The following is a 23,546-nucleotide window of genomic DNA, read 5'->3' on the forward strand; positions in this document are numbered from 1 at the left end:
ACCGACAATTTCAGTTGGGAAGGAGAAGAAAAATTTCTTTTCCACTGCGTTACGTTTTTACCGCTTGGATTCAAATGTTGTGGAAAAAATCGATGGTAGTTTTAAAAAAAAAAATCTGTTTTTCAATTATTTGTGAATTTTTTATTTATTTTTATTTTCTTGAAGCTAAAGGAATCCATGCCCTTGTGAATTTCTGCCTTTGAGAGTTACTTTTTTTTTTTTTTTTTTTTTTCTTAACAAAGCCCATCGTTGTTCATCGTGAAAAGTAATGAAAAATTCTTACGAGGAACTTATACGCGGAATATTTTCTTTTTTTTTTTTTGTTCTATCTACACCTGTTTTCTTCTCTTTTTATTTTTTACCGAAGAAATACATTCTCAACTCGCACAGCCTATAAAGCGTTACCTATAACTTGGACTTAGGAATCTTATTGTTAGATTCATTCAAAGCTCTTTGTTTGGTGTATTTAGAATCTTCCGGATTCGCTCACCTTTACGTTTATCATTTTACTTTTCTTGACCATTTTTTTTTTTTTTTTCTTTTCGTTTCTACTTCTCACTTCGATCAAATCATCTCGCCAAGATTTCGCCTGCTTTCACGTCGTGTACAGATATAATAAACACGCAAAACTCGTCGAAATCGTGAGAAGAAAAGAAAAGAGTTAATCGTGACAAAAGTTTGTTGTATACCTGGCGTGACTCGCCTTCTCTCTGTCTCTCTCTTTCTCTCTCTCTGTCTCTCTTCATCGGTTGCCCCGAGGCCTAGAAAGTGTAACACAGTGAATGGAAGGAAAAACGCCGGGGTATCGAGATCAGAAGTAGCAGCAGCCAGTGATTCGATGAGAATTGAAACCGCGGGAGTAACGAGAGAACGGAGGTAATATACACACAACGTGAAGTGTACAGTAAGGTAAGAGGCTGTGGAAATTACTCGTTCTTACCTCTGTAAACCCGATTCTGAGTGAGAGAGAGAGAGAGAGAGAGAGAGAGAGAGAGAGAGAAAGACTGCGCACTCGTTGTCTACACGTTATACTGTACGTATACAGAGGAGGTACTGTAGGAAATCTAATGCAACGGAGCTGTTGGAATACAGTGAGTGGGTATCGTTATACCTTTATTATACTCAGGGAAACGCAGATTGTAATTTATTTATTCGTAATTAATGTTATAGTTACGAATAGAGCTCGGATTGATATGTAAATAGATATATTTTTATTTTATTTTTTTTAATTCAAATGATATTCATTCCTCATTTGGTTTTCTGCGTCAAGTATAATGTTTGGAGGCAGAAAACGTAGTTTCTATTTTCCATATTCTTTGACATGTTTTAGTTTTTCAAGTCTGTATTATACGTGCATCATTTTTAATTTTTAATTTACGCATTTGACCGGAACTTGGTTATAAATATATTTCAGGCATGTATATCTACACATGCGAATAATCCGCTGAAGGCAGTATAAATTTGTATCGAAAAGATGAAGAATTTTCGTCGGAACACACGCGTATGAAATTATTAAATTTGGAGAGTCGTGATATTGGAAAGAAAATAAAAGACGAGTTAAGTGGAACAAACACCCGCGACATTGTCCACGTTATATGATAATAACTGCAGGTTGATAGCCCACGCAAACCGTGACGTATTCCATGTTTATTTTTCATACTCACATGTGTAACTGTACCTACGTATAAATATGGCATGTAATAATGTAACGAATTAAGATTAATATGTCAAACCCACGCGGTAGACGGTAAAATGCGATGTTGACATACCGAAACCGGTACGTAGATATAACCTATTATCAAATGCGGTGTAACGACGTACATATGTGATACCCATACATACGTATAATACATATGTATATTCACATGTATTGTGGAGTGGATAATTCGATAGCTTTTCAACCGAAATTAAATCATTAGGCCGGCTTCGTTGCAGCATAAAAATACCAGAAGTCCAAATAATTGTCCATGCGATTACAGGATTGAAACATATTTTACATTCCTTATACTTCGCTTTACGTCAGACGTACGTGTAAAATATATATGGGTATTCGTTGGAGAGAAATTATTCGTCAAGTTCTCACATATCGGATAAATTATTGTTCTCGTAGTTGTGTTTCCTTTTTGATTCTTTCTTTTTTCCTTGCCAAGAAAATTGGAAATTCTGTTATACGATTACCAATGTGGAATTAAGAAAAAATAAATAAAACTAAAATCTTCTTACGTCCGCTTTACGTTGAAGAATTCAATTCGAGGTGGATAAATCTTTATAAACAAAATTTGTAAAAGGTAGGCGACTATCAAGATCCGACCCTCTCGACTACCCGAAGTTTGAACGAAATCATCCAGTCTTACAATTCCGATTTGAAGATTCTTTCGCGGAATCTCGTTCTTCCATGTATTTCCAATCACGTGCGATTTTCTCAAAATTCGTGTAAAAATTTTGACTAAAAGAAAAATTAGCCACGCTTACGGGAAGTTGAATTTTATTGATATTTACCGAAAATTCGTTCAGATACCTGCGATTATTACCGAAAGTGAATGATAATTTTTATACTCCGCAGGTAGAGACGGCAGTGTCTAGAAAATACTGTCGATGAAAAAATTACCTTGCCAAATTCCTTCGCATTTGATACATAGAGAACACGGTCGCACCGTAACGCCTTTATGAATTCTAACATCCGGTATAACAGGCTTCTGCATTACCGACCACCAGAATCTAGGAGGCAAAGCTACCGGTGCCGGCGTATGAGCTTCGGCTGGTCTCAATCAGCGGGTAACAAATGCCTCTCTAATTTCAGCAATGTTTCTCATTTTTGTGCTTTTTTTCTATATTGAAGTCACGCTCAGCAACAGTTTCTCTGTATTAATTTTAATCGAATTCTTCGATCAAAATACAATTGAACGATTGGTAAACGACTGGCAATGCGTTATTTTCCGTTCGAGAAAAGTTGAACAATTCGCGTCCTGTTTTACCAACTGAGCTGAAAGCTCGCAAAAGTCACTTACTCTCGTGATATCGTTGGAGGATTTTCGTTAAAAATATATTGTGGGGGGTGGGGATCGTCCAGCATCCAAATTTTCGGTCTTGGATTTTCTTAATCGTTTATTTATAAGAAAAATCGGCATTGCGCAGCATTCACTCACATAAAATTCCCGCTATCTGCGTGAAGAAACAGTATCAATAAGTTGTATCTGCAAGTCTTCGATAAAATGCAAGCCTTCGTGTGCGAAGAAAAAAAAAAGGAGAAATAATTTTAGATGTATAGTGATAAAAACGAGTGTTGAAAATAACGTATTATTACACGTTGGTGTATGATTTACGATCCGACGAGTACGTCAAGAGTTATCCTCAAAGTTGTGGGTGAAAAAACATGGCTCGTTGCCATATTTCTATCCTCCGTAAGATCCATGATGCGACGGCGCCGCGATACTCTGAATTGCAAACCGTAAATTTCGCACGTTTCTGCACGATGATAAGTTTTACTTCGGAAATCCACGTGTGCCAAATTTTTTTCTACCCAACTACATTTCGTGTTTGAAGATTGAAATTAACCCTCTTGAGAGCAACCCGGATCGTATATTAACCATTTATTATTGCCAATTCGAAGAAATTCTCTCCAATTTTTAACATCTCATTTTGCATTAAATTTCATCGCGCCATCCAAAGTAAACGTATCGAATTCATTCCTGTACCATCCTACATTAGACATTGTGTCTGTTTCATTTCACTATTTATAAGCTGAAAAATATGAATTTAAAACATTTTTATAAACAAAACTATATCCGCATAACATATTACCCAGTGGGGTAATACAAGTGAGCCAAGAAATTGTGGCTGCTCTCAGAGGGTTAAAATTACCAACTTCATCCTTATGGCCTGATTTACTTTAAGCATAGAGTGAAATTTTAATCACCAGAATTTTCCCATCAAGTTATTGTGTATTAATTTATCACAACCGCATCCCTAATTCACTCGATTATCATTATTGTTTCGTAGATCATGACGCGTTTCCATTTGTCCATTTTATTTGTTGAAAATTTAATTAAACACTGACGATCGTTGTATTCGTTATTTTGGTGTTTTCCCCCCTTTCGTTCTATGTTAACCGCATATTGTACAATTAAAGTGAATCTCTACATTCGAAAACATGCAAAACTACCTCCTGTACGTGTTATATCGTGTCCTATTTATTATACGACATCGATGCCCCGCCCAAATCTCATTCCACAATCGCTGCTAATACATTTCGGTTGTGAAATTCGTCGATTTCGGCTCGGCGAGACTCGAGCAAATCCGTACCTTGCAGCCCACTTACTTACTACTTACTTCACCTCGACGCTGTCACCGAGTTTCGGTATAACGTATAATACTATAAGTGGTGCAGAAGATTGAGGAGAAAACTTTGGCGAACATCGGTTATCTTATACGTTACGTACGTACGAATACACAGGCAACCATGTAACCGAAAATATATCTATGTACGCAGAAAGTTTCGCGTGCGAATATATGGGTATAAATATATAGGTATAAAATCTCCAATTTCTTTTAATTCGATAATTTTTACTCATCATTTTTGTCCAAACGTCGAGCGAAAAGGACAGCGTGACGCTAATATTATATACCATATCTGCGGTTCATACCTCTAACAAATACCACGAGTATAATACAGTTTTAGCGTTATTGCGATGAGGATGAGGAGGATGAGGAGGATGCAGAGGACGAGGAGTATGAGGAGGTGGTCTAGACCAGGAGACACGGGTCGATATTCGACTCCTACGTCGACGTTATGCGTCGAGCATCACGTTTATACGATGAATAGAATAAGGAGGCGGAATAAGCTACAAAAGGGTATGTCATGTGTCCTCCTCATCCGGCGAAAGAGAACCAGCGATAGATGCCCACACGATGCATATATGCGTGGAAAAACCGTGGGACGAACTCGGCGAAGGGAAACGCGGCACTGATCTATGGAGAAACTTGCGAGAAGCTCGAGAATTATTGTTATTATTGTATACCTGAGACGATTGTAGAATAATTTTTGGCCATAGTTTTCGGAGCGGAAGTTTGACAAGTTTTATGGTGTATGTACGACAATTTTTAGGACTTCGGCCTTAATTGCCATCTATACCAGTAGAGACATGTTTGTCAATTTTGTTATTATGTTTGAGAATCGAACGAATGGTGTTTGACGAATCTTTTGGGATTCCTATCGTCGAACGAATGAAATTCTTCTTTTTTTCCTTTTCTCCATATGAAAATTAATATTTATTATTTACTTTTTCGGATAGAAAAGTGAAGGTTTCGGAATATATCGTAAACTTTTTTTTTACTATCGGATGAAAATTAGAGATCGTCGTGTCATTACATTTGGTGTATTTAAATATACCGTGAATATAGAATCGTATGTTCGGTAAAATTGAAAAATTAAGGAAAGAAGAAGGGAGAATAAATACCGTAAAGCCGCTTCGGTTAGTTGTCACTATATGTTGATGATAAGCAGAGAGAATAAGACGAGAGCAGAGAATGAAAACGAGCGACAGCCAACGGCGGGGAGGGAGATAAAAGAGGGAGAGACTTTTTCTTTTTAACCCGCGTCCTGAGAGTACCGCCTTTCTTTCGTGTACGGTCTTTGACGATTTTCACGAAGCTTCGAGAAGAGGATGCTGTAGATGAGAGGAGGGGAGGGAGGGGAATATTTGATCTTTGGAAAAGTTTCTAATTTTAAATTACACGCAGGAAATGAATCAGATTCCCTCCCTCATATATTATAAGTTCAAAAATCTTGGCAACGTTTTTCAAACTCGTCTTATCCATGTTTTAACGATATAAAAATTGTTAAAAAAATTATTGTATCAAATTACGTGATGGTTGAAAATTTGCTAAATTTCGAATGCAATTTTTAACAATGTTTTTCTTAATTTTTGCGTAGAACGCGTTCTATGTACATGGGTGGTACGTTATACATATATATGAAGTGGGTCGCGGTTGAGCTGACGTTGAAAAAGTCATTCAAGCTGAGTAGATATTATTACGGCAAGACTTTGAAAGAATTGAGAGAGACTCTTGGCGTTGCTGATGTGAACAATATAATATCGCACCCCGCTTTTTACCTCGGCTCGCCTGCATATGGCAGGAACAATGCTGTCAAAAGACACAAGATGTTACATTGTTACGTGCATATATGCCTACATGCGCTTGTTAAATATATGATATTGTTAAATAATACGTACCTACTATCAGACATTGGATTATAACGCTCGTCGTAGACGCTTGATAATGCTAGGTAACCGTAGTATAATGACAATCATCATCATCATCATCCGCAGCTGTACTGTACATATAACGTTAAAAACGATTATTGCCAATTTTCTGTACAACTATGTATATTATACATATGTATATATATATATATGTGTATGCGAAAATTACCCTCGCTTAATATTAATATCAACGTACATGCGGTTACGGCGTAATCGTTGATTAGGAAAGTTAAGTGGACGAAACTGCCACTTGCTTGCACACGAAACGCGAATCGTTGAATAATTTTCGTATCGTTTTTTTTTCCATTTTGTTTCGTTTTTATCTGTTTTTCTTTCCTTTTTGTTCTTCGTCGATCTTCGCCATCACTTTTTTACATCGAGATGACCGCGGTAATAATTACGTAAAAAACAACTGACTCGGACTTGTTGATGAAGAAAAATAAAGTCTCGGTTGAGGTCTGAATATATATACACATACAATGTTTCAGAAAGGAAGAAAAGTAGAGAAGAAAGGTAAAAAAAAATTGACGTTACATACGTTCCGTACAGATTATCGGAAGCTGCTATGTAAGAATAAAATAAATAGAAAATCGACAACGTTATTAAGGTAATGAAGAAATTGTTCTCACATCATCTGCCGCATCGATCTTCTCTTGTTCTTACCTTCAACTCGATTAACGATCCATAAAAATCTGCAACACAATATACACGTATAAAATTGCGTATAACTCCAAATTGGTAGTTTTTGCAAATTACACACCGTGATCGAAATTTTCACGGAGCTGCAGTTTCCGTACAAGGCACAATATCTATATCTGTGTGTGTGTGTGTGTTTATGTGTATATGTACATCACACTTGTACCGAGGTTGACTAGCAATAAGACACAATTCTCTGACCGCTTCGCGGTATCCTTTCATCTCGAGAACTTTATTTCTCTTCTCCACGCTCGAGTCGCTCCCTGAGAGATGTTCCGGGTGTAAATCGCGCCCGAGGCACCTTGGGAGTTCCTATCTTATTATATATACTCAAACGCATCCGTATATATGTACAATATTTACACGCCTATAGTGTAAATTTACAGTGTGCAGAATTTTCATACTCGGAATCAACGCTCGGTGAAGTATTTAATATGCGTATTGGCGTATCATTTATTGTCGCTTCTGTTGAAGGTCGTGTGTATATATATATATAAATATATAAGTTTTTAAGTCATTCTCCAGATACGCCGAGTGCGAAAAATTTTGAAAAAAGTTGCGACCGCGTTTTTTGCCACCTACTTTCTTTCAAAATATTATAAAATTAATCTGACGATGAGACATAGACGTAGAATCTTGATCGAGATTTCATGGAATCCGTAATCGGCTAATCAGAATTTGAATACGAGCTGCAGTGTTGGTGTATTTAAATTTTTTTTTTTTTTTTTCTTCACTTTTGGTACAACGCCTTTGATTTTTCTCTCACCGAGTTCCGGTTCCCCGGAAATTGGTGAATCGAAAATGCGTGAACGGAGAATGAAATATGCGGCAGGAAGAATCCGCAACGCTGTGGCACATGCCGGCCGTTCTCGTAACCCTGACATTGACGTCATATACCCGGGAAAACCTCGGAATCGATTACGAGGGCTGAAAACCCTCTCCAAACTCGCCGTCGCTCTCCCTCTTTCTCTCTCTCTCTCCCTCTCTCTCTCCCTCTCCGTTTTCCTCCGAGGCCTGCGTACTCCGTAGTTGATACGCATGTTATTATACTTTCAGTATACGTTCCGTTTCATTCCTGCATATCATGCGTTTTCTCTACGCTGAATTTCCCCTAAAATCGATATTTTTCTTTCTTTTTTATCGGTATATTTTAAATGCCAAACTTCACAGACCTTGGTTTAGGTTTGAGATATTGAGGTCTGTGCTTTGGAGGAGATTTCTATTTGTTCGTATGAAATAATTTGGTTGCGGGGTCACGGTCCAATTTCAAACAAAAGTTGAAAATAAGGACCAACCGTCAAGGAAAATCTGGAAGTCAGGGGAAAGTCAGGGAATATTTGAATTGGTTGGGGAAAACGAACGTTGGTCCAGCGGAAGAAAGAAAAAAAATACACAAGTATCTTTTGCGACAAATAAAAATCCGAAATAATTTCACGATGAAAGTTGAATTATTTTTCTACTATACACACGGAAAGATTTTTATAAATTTTGTAAAAGATACATTGCTTCCGTTCATAGAGATAAGAGATAGATATTGCATCCGTAGAGATATTATAAATAGAGTGGTTAGCATAAACGTAAATCAGGATAAAGTCGGGGAACTTTTTTTCGACTCTTTTTCGTGGTCGCCATGTTCACCCTGATATAGGTATGTATTTATTCATACACCTAACCGTAACGTCAATCGGTGTGCATCGGTCCGGGATAAATCGACACGCCGCCGCTGCGGGAATCGAGGGATGACCCTGGATGCAGGATGCAGCGATTTCCCGATTTCCCACCCACGCCCCAACCCCCGAAAACCCGGGCGAACATGCGAAACCGCAAACGGTGCGGGATGTCGGGGACCATTAGGCAGATTGGATTGTATACCTATAATTCGCGTATTGTGTTCCCTGCGTATAACGTATTGCCCACCCTACCCTGCTCTACCCTGTTCTACCCCCCACCACCTACGCTTACTTAAACACTCCGCTGCCCAGCGACGCGTTGTCTGCTGTACACTTTTTGCGGGTGTGCATGGTTTTCCCCCGAGCCCCGTTACGTTAAGGGGGCGGGGTTGGTGTTCCGAATTTGAAAAGTACCGAAAGCGCCTAATTTCGAATTATTTTATTGCGAAACTTGAAGTGAAGAAGTCAAACTTTGATGAAACTACAAAGTTTCGAATTATGCAAGATTCTGAAAATTCAAGATACGATGGAGCAAAAATGTGAAAAATCGATAACGAAGAAAGATCAAAGTTCTGAAATTTCACCAAGCCAGAAATTCACAGAAATGAAAATTCGATGTTTCAGATTTAACAATTTTCTCATCTTCGCACTTTTGGAACTTTGACTTGTCGGATTTACGCTCTTTTGACATTTTACACTTTCGGAAGATTCGAATTTTTAATTGATTCTTTACTTTAAGTTTCGCCATCAAAAAATTCGGAATTCGACGCTTTCGGAACGTTTCAAATTCGGAATTTCAACCACGCTGCGTACGTTCGATCGATTTATTTCGTCAATCGACGTTACGACGTATCTTGTCATGCCTGCGACTCTCATTTACTTTGCATCCCTTAATCGTACGTGAATCCGACATCCCACTGAATTCAAAAATCATGCATACAGCAAGTTTTTAACTTTCGAGAATATTTATTTTCATAAATTGGAAATATTTTACAACGTATCCCCTATTCGTCTTATTTTTCAATTCTGTTTCTTACTTCAGGTCCAGGCAAACAAAATTACCGGAAGATTCCAATTTCGTTGAATTCTTTTTCTTTTTTCTTCTTCTTGACATGAATATTCATTTCATCTTATGCGTTGTAATAACGCTGCAAAGCATTCTTGTGGTATAAAGCTGCCTGTATCACCGATGAAGTTGCGACTTCCTATATTAAATCAGTACCTACTCCGAAGAAAGAAAAACGTTAAACAACGATAATCACCGTTATCACATTGAACGCGGTGCGTAATGAGGCGCGAAAGGAATAACGGAAGAAGAAATAAGGAGAAATCAGAAATGGAACATTTCTCAGCGTTATATAGTACCTATAATTTACATATATGTATACATACACTCGCATCTACACATGCATACGGTATAAATAGCCGCGATAAACGAGATTTCAACTTTATCGTTCGAAAAGGACTCGCGAACTCTTATACGAGTATATACGTATGTGATATGCATTCACTGAAGTTGAAAGCTCGCGGTTCTAATTAATTACGCCTCACCGATACGGCGGCGGCATGCTTCGCACATTTTCTCCTCCTCTCGCGTTATAAATAATATTTACACATATGTTTATATACCTACATTTACATCCGCTTTCGTATATCCTTTCTCACTTTTCGTATAATCATTGTGATATTATACCATATATGTATACGGCGTTGAGAATTTCTTCGCATATTTATAATATAATACGATATTTGGTTTCGTTTGTGTATTTAAAATTTTTATTTTATTTTTTTTTAATTTAATAGGGTTTTTCTATTTTTTCTAATCATATCGATTAACTCGTACACGATCTATCAATTTACTTTAACAATACATACCTGGACGGAAAATAATTCAGATGATCGGGATTGTTTTCATTGATAAGATCGGACGATGTTGACGTTACGTTTGGATTTTGAACAAAATTCGAATCACCTTTTTCTACGACTATTCGTATCGTTCACCGAAACTTACGCAAACCTTACTTCTTCTTTTCATATCATTTTTCTCTTTCATTCGCAATAAAATACCTGCCACGTGCGTTATACACATCATTGGAACACATCTCGACCACCTTCAAATTGTATATACCGTATATACGTATATAGGATAGACATTTTTTTCGTCTAGCTAGATGATATTGTAAAAAGAAAAGAGGATGGAAAAAAATCTGATCGCAAACCGGCGCCAAAGTAGGCGTCGCTGATTGTGAGTGTAACGGTGATCGGCAATAACGCCGTTACATGTATTCGTATTTTTTCGTATGTTGGGTTGTATGGATAATATTTTATCCGTTCCTCATTGCGACTTTTATTATTCTACCAATTTTATCAATTTTTTTGTTGCTTTCAATTTTTTTTACTCTCTTCTTTTCGCAATCCGTACATCATAACCACACTTCAATACACGCTATAATATGATCGAATTCTCGCACGTTTCTTACATAATCTATGATCATGCGATTCCTCGCCCAACCTCGTATGTATGCGTGTAATAATAAATCGTATGTTCTTCACTACGTGTTGTATACTAGGCATGGTATGTAATATTATTGTAGATCCATTAAAACGTGGTATGATCCTTCGATCCATTATTTACACAAAATTCCTTCTCCGGATAAAGAATGAACAAAAAAAAAAAAATACAACGCAAAACAGAACAATGCGTGATATTTGTTAATCATTTTGAAAAAAGTTTGCGCGCGCAACGCGATTTTTTGATCTTCTAATTCCTGCAGCTCGAAGAATTTTGCAAAAATTTCAATATTTACAGTATCGCAATGGAATTAATCTGCGCGATTTCTTTCCTCCCTTTTTTCTTTACTCCACGCTATGAGGATTTTCTGGAAAACGGAAGTTGAAGAAAATAAACGAGCGATGATTAGCGATACCGTTTTTTTTTTTTTGTCATAAACCTGCCGCGCGAATTGCGACTGATGCTGTCAGGCGTATAAATAATTTCTCGCTGCAGCTAAACCGCAAAGAATCTATTTACTAGGCTAGATTTTGCGCCGCGCATCTCGTTCTGATAGGAAACGTGCTTCGAGCCTTCACTTTTGCGATTCTCCGCCAATCCTCCCTCCTCCTCCTCCTCCTCCTCTTCTTAATCCAGGCGGAAGCGAGTTTCGCGTTGCGTAACTCGCGGGGTTAATAAGCGTGTTCCTCGCCACCTGCACACATATACTATATTTAATAATTTCCCATCTAGTTAATATACATGTAACATACATACATGTATACATACTGTTGAATAGGTTCAATTTGCACATGCAGGATATATAAATATACAGTATATAATAGATGCACTTGTGCACATATTCGCTGTACAGTGCGAGTGCGGATTATCATTTGAGGGAAAATTTTACAACCAATAACTTTGAAATAAAATTCAGTACAAAAGAGAGCGAATGAGCATATTTTTGAATAATTTGTAACTTCCCATTCAAATTTTTTTTTTTTTTTTTTGACGCCATGTAAGGACCACCTTAACGTAGGTACACCTACAAATTAATCATTCCTCTGTAACTGTCGCGGAAAATTCCGAACGCTAGAAAAGTCTGAGGGTTTTATTTTATTTTTTTTATTTCATTTCTTTAGCCTGCAGGGTTTTTTTTTTTTCCTCTCTTATACCTCCGGTTGACTACTTTCCGGCTTAACCTTTCGGTGCAATATTGCAATTGCAATTGCATTACCCTGTAATTATATTACATATCTTCCGCGGAAGGATTTTATTCGTGAAAAAAGGAACTTTCTTCTCTCTCTCTCTCTCTCTCTCTCTCTCTCTCTCTCTCTCTCTCTCTCTTTTTCTGACACCGATCAATATGTAGCAAGATTTCAGGTTATTGGATGTAACGATATTATTATCCTGTATATATTTAAGTACATTGAGTGGACATTTGAACACGATGAGAAAAATTTTAGATTAAATTTTTTGTTAATTGCGAAATTACTTAGTTTGCTTAGTTTACACTACACTTGTTCAGTTCAATACAGCTTTAACATCGTTTTACCGTTCCCCGCGTAAACGTCGTCAAAGCATAATACATGCGAAAAAAGAAGATCAACCGACGTACCAGATTTCCCACTTATACAGCTACGGAGCTAGTATTCATTTTTTACCCTTGATCGATTTTTATTTATTTTTTTATTTATTTTATATTGTCACAATAAAAAATGAAAATGGCGACCGTGTAATAAGTGTGCTGCAATAATCACTACTGTATAAAATAAGTTGTGAATTTCTACGAAAAAAAACCGTTGAACACACCCTCGTTTTACATTCTTTGTTGTACCCACATGGCTTGCAGACATGTTAAAAGCGTAATCTTCACCCGTAAGCCGATACCTGACACAGTGCAGCAGCAGCAGCAGCCTGACTCTAAAATGCATAAAAGAGCACGTAGATGCGTATATGCGTGTGTGTGTGTGTGTGTGAGTGTGTATACAAGTAAGACTATAGACTGGCAGCCTGGCGTTACGGTTTACAAGTTCGTCAAGTGCCTGCAGGACGCAGCCTAGACTATGGTATCTATCCCTACCTTATACACCCTAGTCTAGCTGTGCGATACGTGAGCATATATAGCCTTATAATGTAATATTTTCCGAAGGGTCTGGAGTGAGAACGCGATGCCATGTGTAGTTTATGGTTACCGAACGGAACCTTAACGTTGTGCACACATTGCAGTCTTCTCTCAGGCAAGCCTGTGTATGTACGCACGTATGCACACACACGTACCTTCGACAAGGATGCGTGCACGTACAACGTATGTACGTAAGCCTCCGCATCTTGCAGCGTTATTCTACCTTACGTGGATACACGCTTCACGGATGCCACGATAGATGCATTGGTATATATCCACGCGTCCAACGTATGACCTGCAAGAATTTGATCAATCCGACGGAAATTTACTTCAGCTGGCAATTAATGATCCCACTGTTGCGGGTATTGTTCTTTTCTCGAAACGTGTCGATTGACAATTCACGTGTAACGCGGATGATACACTCGTGTCAAACACCACTTCGGGTCTAGGCTGACGGAATATTAAAACTGTTACCGCATACAAAAAGTCATGTTTAGCTATTTGAGTAAACGTGATATTTTACATTTCCATTTCCTTCGTAATTCACGGGATAATGGGTTGACAGGACAGACAGATAGACAGATAGCTTCATTTTACACTTATATGATACAGCGTATTCTACACTCTACGTATAATCGCATGTTCAATTAATATATCGCTTTATCGTGTGTCAATTCGTGATTATCGTAGGGCAGAGTATCAATTTTAATAAGTATCGCCCTCTGTCGGTTTATCTTTCGTTGAAACGACGATAGAACGACGTCGTCGACACGCACGCGTATACATATATATATACATATATATATACATACTCGTATATATATACATATATGTATAAAAGTATAGGGTAGCATCCTAGACACCCAGACATTCGCCTGCACGTGTGTGTCGCGTACACATGTAGAAGGAGTAACGAAATACGCTAATCAAAGAAAGCGATAGAGGAGTTAGTGGAGGTGCATCGTGGCAGCCAGGGTACGATTTTACGTAACTCGATGTTCCGTATCCTGCAGCCTAAGTAAGACCACCACCACCATCGCGTGTGTGTGTGTGTGTGTGTGTGTGTGTGTGTGTGTGTGTGTGTGTGTGTGTGTGTGTGTGTGTGTGTGTGTGTGTTACTATGCGCACTGGCTCAACTTTTTCACCACTAACCACCCACCCACACACACACACACACACACACACACACACACACACGCTTACACCTATTCTCTAGGCGTTAGAGCTAGGCATTATAACTACGTGGTACCGAGGCTCGACGCGACGTAGCGCCAGTAGCGATAAAGCGGTCCTCCGCCCCCTCCGCCCTCTTCGCTCCCACCGCCCCCCCCCCCCCCCCCCCCCTCTTCATCCCCCTACTACTACCGTGCCACCGCTGCTCTCCTCTCAACTCCGACGACTCTCGTCGTCAGTACGGCTTTCGACGCCACCTCGAATATACCATGATTATTCCTCGATTTCGAAACGAAACAATCGGCGGTTACTTTTTCTATTCTTCCGCATTCCTCGGGACGACGCGAATCGCGCGGTGCGAATTTGAAATTTTTCATTTTTTTTTTTTTTTTCCAAGTGCTTCTTTTTTTCTTTTTTCTTTTTTTTCTACTTGTCTCGAAAAATCGTGTCACACGATCATCGACCCTTGATCGATTATAACGACACGCGGTGTGTCGTTGTACGGTGCAGCGGAAAGCTCCAAAAGTGACTGTGCAGTGTTTAATGTTCATCCGTGTGCCGATAACGAAACGGTTTTTACCTTTTCATTCTTGTGTTGTTTCGTTTGTTTGTATTTAATTTTTTTTTTTTTTCTCTCTCATTACATTGAACCTGTCGTCGATCATGAATGTCATATTATATACTTGTGTTATATAATTAAATGAAATAATTTCTTCGACAACACGTGTGAAAAAAAATTGACGAGTGATGATCGCACAACGCCGAGCACGTGGAGTTAAACGGGGATTTTTATTTTTTTTTTTTTTTTGCTCCGGAATCAGTGTCGTCGTCCCCCCCCCCCCCCCCCCCCTCCCCCATAAAGAAAATGTCACTCGAGCGACGAAAATATCGTTGAAAAATGTGAAACAAATTTCCCCACGCTATTTTTTCTCTTTACTATATTTATTCTCGGCTGCATGGATGCGGCGCTGATTCCAGAGACGACTCGCATTCGGTTTATCGTGTTTACAGGTCGTCGTCGTCGTTATGAACGGCTGCCTCTGGAAGGGATTGGGATAAAATGTGCCGGATCCATGGGAAGGAAAAGGGAGAAAAGTTTAGTCTGCTTTACGTATCTTTGTTGACACTCGAGACTTCCGTATAACATATTTTAAATATCCGACTCTGCTGAAGGCTCGTTCTGCGTCACATTACGCGGTATGCGTACCTACGAGTATCCATGCGTGCATTGGCATAGCCAAAGCAATAACGCTCGAGCGATTTTCTTCCGATCTCTGTTGTTACATTACAGATAGGTAGGTAGGTAGGTAGACTAAAGAGAGAAGAGATGGGCAGGCGTAGAAACCGCACGCTGCAACGCCTCCGTCAAGGAAATGCGAGAAGCGATGCGGAAGGGTTGGAATTAGGGTGAGAAAATATGCCCGTGAGAGGAGAAAGAGGAGGAGGGATTGGATAATTACTCCGAGTTTTTTTTTTTTATTTTTTCACGTTTTTATTTGTCACTACTTTTTTTCTTTGTTGTTTTTCTTTCTCGTCGTTGCATTAATTTGTAGAAATTGTAGAATTTCACGAAACGTTGATAGTCGAATAATTGAACATCGTTCAAACGTGTATAAAGAATAACGTTTAAATCAGAATCGTTAAGATAAAAAGAATGCAAAAAAATGAAAAAAAAAAAAAATAGAAAACCAGAGAAAATCTGACCATCTCGTATCTTATTTGCTACGCGTATGTTTTCACCTTTTAATGTTTTCTCTTTTCTACGTTAAATTGCCTGAAATATTAACCCCCAGTTACTCGGTACACAGTCGACGCAATAATCCGGTAACAAAAATTCCTTTTCAACGCGAATTTAACAATCGATCAAATCGATCTCTCAAAGATTTGTCATATGTATATTTGATGTTATATACCGATATATAATATATGCATGTGTCACACTCGCACAGGTTAAATGACAGCGCGGGCGTTCTTTTCGTTGCGGTTCACCGTCGCTTTAAATACGCAAAAGACGATACATTCACGGTGTGCGGTAAACGCAACGCGTCGTAAACCCCCGCACAAATAATATGCGAGTGAAATTTCATCCGAGCACCGCACACGCAATAAGAAAGATGCGATCTTTTTTCTTAACGGCAAGCCGATTAGCGTATATTATATTATACGTGTACCTAGTTATATCTATGGGCATGCACGTACCTATGTATATATCCACCCTCGTGAAACTATCCCGTGTGATCGCTGAAGGCGTTGTTCTTTTTTCTCATTATTATTATTTGTTTATTATTATTATTCGCGTGCGATCAAAAAACGCGGTTGTCGTTTACCCGTTGGAAAAAATCAAATTCCATTACGTAAACCAAAAACTACGAGAATTATTATACGCATTTAACGTTATCGGTATGTTATATGCATCGTGCAATTTCAGTCACGATTCAAGGCTTTTGATTTTTTGCCCATTTGCTCTGATAATAATAGACTTGTAATAAATTGAGATTCTTCAATTTTAAACACAGCTGATAAAATATAACACGTTTCTTCTCGTCGTGGTCACCACTAGTCAAAATGACTGATTTTACAATTTAACTTTTGAAAATTCCTACTTTATGTTACATTTACTTCCGACAATGATTTAAATAACGACTCTTACAACAATAACTCAAGGAGTAATATAATGAATTTTACCTCTCTTATATCGAACTGGTTTTAGAATTTCATTTAAAAAAAAATTTCTACCTCGCGTTAGATGTTACCTCGGTAGTTCGAGTGTCAGACAAGACTCGAGGATCGATCGGCGTGACTCTTATTTCTTGGAATCGTATCACGTGCGTTGATACGGCTACTGCAGAGCCCGTCTTTTCTCGTTCTCCACATCTCGTTGCCTACCTACATTACAATATACTGTTAGTGGGTGGGAAAAGTTCCGGAAGCGGAAAGTAGTCGACACGTCGTTATTGCTCGTCTGTAACGAGACATCGATCTGACAGAGATACGGAATTATCTCGTCTTATATTTCGAGGATATCGAAGCGTCGCGTAAAAGTAGAACAATTTTTATACGTATGTTTGCGTATAACTATCATCAACTTAGGTATTATGTAACTCCGTACCGGGGACTATTTATTATTTGATTTATTATCATTCTTTCTACGTTGGATGACGATAGTTTGAAAATTTCATATCAAACGTTAAACTGTGCAATACGAATTAATCGATGCGAATCAAGTGTTTTTTTTTTTTTTTTCTTCTAGAAATTGCTTTCTCAATTTCCTACTTTGAAATATTTATATTATTGATTATTTAGCGACGAATTTCTTACGGGGTTTTTGTGCAAAAGAAAAATTTCTCGTCTTCTATTTATTTCTTTCCCTTTTTTGCGCGTGAATTATTTTATTCACTCCGTGGGAGGGGGTAGAAACAATACGTTAAATTGAGCGTGAAAAATGTGAACAACGAAACAAAAACGTACTTGGTGTTTTCTTTACTATCTACTACATGTAATTACTCAAAATTGAATAAAAATAAGAAACTATCGTCGCAGAGAACGAAAAATCGAAGAAGAAAAGAAAAGCTTGAGGAATAAAAATAAAAAAAACAAACAAACAACCAAGTAAATTAAAAAGAAAGAGGAAAAAAGAGGGAAAATGACGATAATGGCGAACGGCGAAAGTAGGTACGAGCAAACTTCCTGCTGCCTGTTGTTCTTGTTGTATGTATAGGATATTTACTCGTACATAGTGTAGGATTTACGCTCCGTTTCAGTCAATGTACGTACCTTTATACCTACCGTGGTGCAGGGCGGGAGTTTTACTGTTTCAACTCGCTACGTTCTTGCCGCATGGCGTGGTTTTTAGTTTATTTTATATCGTGCATTTGTACGTGTATGTATGCACGCGGACTTGTGCAAGTTGTATGAATACGGCACGCGTTTAACGCGAGTTGCGAGAGGCAGGTAACTTTGTTATTAATTAACGCTATACGTTACTTGTACAACTACACAGGGTACAACAATTAATCAACGAGCTCGTTACACGTGAGGCATTCCACCCTAAATCGACCCGTACTATCGTCGGTGATTTTATTTATTTTATTTAAGATTTTACTACTCCCAAAAATATGCACGTAAATCTACAATTTTCGAGTGAATAGCCCTGATCGTTTTACTTTCAATTTTTTTCTCGTGAATCCTTGGCTAGAAAATGAAAATTTGGAGAGCGTGACGGTAGTGGACAAGCTTTTGGTTTAGAAGGTACAGGTGAAACGAGTTATTGCAAAGTAAGAAAAAAACCGAGTAACATGTGAACTTGTATTTTTTTTTTTTTTCTCATATTTATCTTTAATTCGATATTTCTCACTACTTAATCACTTGTTTCGCATGTAGCTTCTGAAACAAATACTTTCCGATTTCCATCTTGGTCTCACAATTATCATTTTTCAACAAGTAATTGATGAGAAAAATTTAAAACCAATCGATTGGACTTATTCATTCAAAAATTGGGTTTCTGCTTTTTTTGGAGCAGGAAAATCAAACCCGTGTTCCAGGGAGTCTAAAACTCGGTGAAAGTTGTTCTTTTTTCACACTCTGAACCGTACTCAATAATGAAAATAAATCACCGACGGTGAGAATCGGGCGTAGAGATCGGCTTGCGACGAAATGATTCGAACAACAAATCGATAATAATTCTCAAAATCATGGCGTTTAATCAACTAATCGTTATCAAGGTGCAAAGCAGAGAATCCGCAGATGTGTTTAACCTGCCGTTCAAATTTACCACCACGCAATTTGCGCACATATTATGTATAGTAGTCTGTAAACCGCAAGGCAAACTGCATCGCATTATCAACGGACATTCCGTTTGGACAGATGGGAGAATGGACGGTATGTAGGGTGACATTTTGCCTCTTCGTGTATCGAAACCGCGATGAAAGGAAAGCAAAGGGAAGGGACGATAAGGGGAGGGAAGGGCGACCCTTCGTTTCTGATACAAACATCGGCGTGCACTTTCGTTATATTATTTATACCTACCCTTCGACAAATGCTTTGTGCACTCGGCAACCCCTGAAAATGTTAAGGGTGAAGTAGGGGGGGGGATTCCGATCGGTGCTCGGTTGCACACTAACCGAAATTAAACGGGGGTTGGGTCGTCTCGTTTATCAGTTTGACCCCACGACACGGCGTTCCAGAAACGAATTTATACATTTATACACTTCCCCGATTATTCCTGACTCTGCATTTCATTTTATGAAAATTTGCCGAGTTCTCGTTTACGGACTTTTTTTCTCGTTTCTACCCTCCTTTTTGGCTGCGAAAATTTGATAGGAAGTAGAAATTAATTCTACGGTATTGTACGTTTACGTGAATTGCACATTACTTTTGCGATGTGTTCAGATACGTACTCAATTAATTTCGTCAAACTGAAGAGATGTTTTACCGATTTCGTGAAATTATCTCACATGTACAATAACGACTAATAAGTGACGGATATTGATATTTATACAGCTAAAACAGTTTCACAAAGTCGATAAAATTCTCATTGATTCAGAGGATAGAGAAAAAAAGAAATTGATTCACGACGTTTAAGAAGTACGGGCATGTAAAACAAGACGTTTCGCATACCGTTACGAATTTCAACATTTCACGAGTCAAAAGTATAAGCTACGTTAATTCGTAGAATCAAAGAATTGTGGTAAATCGATAATACATCGAATCTCGATCAATAGGAATACGACTAGTTTTGGAATACTGATACAACAAGCATAAAGTATGACGACGATGACGATGATGATAATTTTATCGATCACGATGTAAACGCATAACGGAGTATAAAGAGACGTTGAATCTTCCTGAATACACGGTGTGAAGGATAAGGAGGAGGAGGAGGAGGAGTGAGAACCTCTGCATGGTCGGTTCTATAAATGTCTAGCATATGGCCCCCGTGTCGTCCCATCGATACCACGTTGCCTTGCCCCATTTGACCCCCTAAATATTGGACCTTGGATATTGCCCCATCTCCGAAAGCTATGGGGCCCCATAGACACGTTTCTCCGGTCGTGGGTGCGGCGGGGATACTTGCTCCCTTTTCCCAGAGCTGCGCGATCACTCATTCAAGATCTTCATATCCCACGGAGAATCCTCTTCTTGTTCTACAGAGTTGGAAACGTACCGACGGGAAATTTAACGTTTCAAAAAGTCCGAGCGTAACATTGCGAAATGGTGAAATAATCGTTTCATATTATCTAGGAATATGTAAGGTTTATTCTGGTTCAAGGGTCGTAAGGTTTACTTTCAATTCGTTCTTTGGTTTAATTACGAACACATACGATAATCATGTAGGATGATACAAAAAGTTGTACACGCGTAGCTGTCTCCTCGCGTTGTTGTACAGACGGTTATGTATCTGTGTGCTTTTAGCTTTCAACTTCATAACACGATTATTACGCGAAGGCATAATGTAGTAGCTAATAGGTGAGCGTATAAGTTATGCGTACACGCTATGTACGCGGTAAATGAGTTTCAGTGTTCTTCGTTGTGTGCGTGCGTGTGTAAATACTCGCATGTATGTCAAAAAATACAAAAATGTATAACGGTTGAGTAATTGCGAAAAAAGAGATAGAAGAGGAAACATTAAGGACCGATGCATTTTATTTTATTTTATTTTATTTTTTTTTTCCTTTTACGAGAAATTTCAATTTAAACGTGTTGATGTCCCAATAAAAAAAAAAAAAAGTTAAGGATCGAAAGATGAAAACCAAACTTTCACAATGTTACATGTATAATTTATACGAATAGCCGTCTGCACGAATAAAACGTTACAGTGATTAAGAAAATAATATTTTAATTGAATCTCGCGTCTCTGTTATTATAATAGTTAAATATTGCGTATATCTTGTTAATTAATTATCGTACGGGTAGTAAAATATCAACTTTGCTTTGCACGAGAATCACGATTCTTTTTCTGACCTACAGCAGTATATTACTATATTTTCTTCATTACGAGGTTCCGCGTTGAATAATTGTGCAATCTTTCTTTCCCGCGCATTGTGTGCAATTCTTTCGATTATTTTAGCCAGCATAACGATACTCGTGGTTTTCCAGTCGGAAAAACAAAAAAATAAAAAAATAATCTTCCACAAAGTATGCTGGCAAACTACTTCTCGTATCGATCGCCGTGTCTCTCTGTTTCTAATCGTAAGTGTACGGTACCTACATAAGATTGTTTAGCCACTGCTATAATTACGTAATTAAATTCCGACTAGATGGGTCGTACAATTACATGTGTGCGTATACACACACACACACATGTATACACGTACATTTTCTCAATTACACCCAACGCGATTGGCTCTCTCGGGTCTTTTATGCGCCCATAGATCGATCTTGCAGGTACGACATGAAGTATAGATACGGTATAAAAGAACATCTATATATATATATATATATATATGCGTATATACACGATATTACACGTATTATACCATACATTGTGTAATTACAATTCGTCGTATATATATTATACATATACGTGTATATATGTATAGGTATAGATATTAGTCAACAAGCTATTATTTGCGAACCTCTTCAAACTGACTGACGTGTTGCAAGTAAATTCTAACACGGTTATTATTCTCGCAAAGTCGTCGCTTTTTCGTCGCACGATCCGCAACTAAAACGATGTAGAAATTCGTTCTAAAAACAAACCAAACAAAAAAAGAAAACAAAAAAAACAAAAAAAAAAACAAGGAACAGAAATAACTATACAAAAAGAAACACATTAATTAACCGGTAGCTGGAGAGGAGAAATCCTTCTGGAAAAATCTCGCGTGGTGTAATAGTATAAGGCAAAAAAGAAAAAGAGAAATACATATATGTATGTATGTATATATATATATATATATACCTACGAGTTGTTGACACCCTGCAAAAGAAACGCCGCAGGGGATATGAGATTCCTTCACTCTCTCTTTCTCTCCCTTCGCAAATCGCGACAACAGGGAGCGAATTCAAAAAATGTGTCGAGGGGTTGTATATTATAATACGTATATGTATGTATGCATGCATAGGTATATTATAATTGTGTATGGGGTGAGGGCAAAAACCGGAAAACATATTACACATATTTTTTTACACACGAACGAGTCTACGAGCCATGCGACATGATATCGATGCTAATCCGAATTCCTGTAACGACTTTTATCATCCACTCGGGTATCACTTCTTTTTATTTTTTTTTTCAACTTTTTGCCATCGTACGTGCGTCAATTTTCTTACGCATCTTTTGCCCTGATCTCGGAAAAATAAACGGATATAAGATTTATTAATTTACAACATTAATATTGTTGTTATCGTTGTTGTTGTTAAAACGATTTTTGAGCAGGTATTTAATGAAATTTTTTACTATTGCGAACTTTGCGTTTATCGTAAATATGAAAATGTTTATCGAGTGTTCGATCTTACTTACCGTTTACTGTCTTTCATTTTCTCTTATTTCCCTTCGGGTTTTCTCAACTGGCATATTTGTAGCCTGACCGTTTCGCCGTTCTACACAGCCGCGCTTGCTGCATATTGCATGTTACAAAATCCTGTACAGTATAAGGTGGGAATCGGATCGAAGAGCCGTGACCGCCCGCTGCCGACGTTGAAAATACACGCGTATATTCGCTGAGACATGTGTCTGGAATATTGTCTGCGCCGGATGCTGCGAGCTTATGCGATATGGAAAAGAGATCCCGAGGGTTCGCGGGATTGTTGGGGTATTACGTCGAAAGCGAGAGAGAGAGATTTCGCTGCGTTATTCTGTACGATACTTCGTCAATGATGATTAATCACTTATCCTGCAAATGGGTCGGATGGATTTTCCGACAAAAACAAAAAAAATCAATAAATAAAATAAATAATAAAGAAACCGAAATGCAAAAACCGTCATCAAACTTTTTTTTTCGGTTTTTTTTCGTCTTTTTCACGTGCATGTAACGGAATATTAAATGTGAATCAACTTTTTTTTTGAAAATTGCCAACACGGATACGTACCTACTCTACGTTTTTACGATAAAATTTGTAAATAGGTGAAAATTCAATGACGCGTGATAAAAAAAAACTCTTTTACGCATGTGTTATAACCTAATTTTGTA

General features: G+C 38.0%; 1 protein-coding gene across 3 annotated transcripts in view; it reads left to right on the forward strand.

The window, feature by feature from the left end:
- LOC124224722 (rap guanine nucleotide exchange factor 2) overlaps positions 1–23,546 on the forward strand; it is a 74,449-nt gene that overhangs the window by 10,171 nt on the left and 40,732 nt on the right. The window contains exon 1 of one of the 3 annotated variants that reach the window (XM_046636890.2): positions 14,846–14,990. The exons of the other annotated variants lie outside the window; for them this stretch is intronic. The gene's annotated coding sequence lies outside the window, so the exon portion shown is untranslated. Of the gene's footprint in view, positions 1–14,845; positions 14,991–23,546 lie in introns of those variants that run through there. 3 annotated transcript variants of the gene reach the window in all.

This window comes from Neodiprion pinetum, chromosome 1 (assembly GCF_021155775.2).
Source record: "Neodiprion pinetum isolate iyNeoPine1 chromosome 1, iyNeoPine1.2, whole genome shotgun sequence".
Classification (NCBI taxonomy): Eukaryota; Metazoa; Arthropoda; class Insecta; order Hymenoptera; family Diprionidae; genus Neodiprion; species Neodiprion pinetum.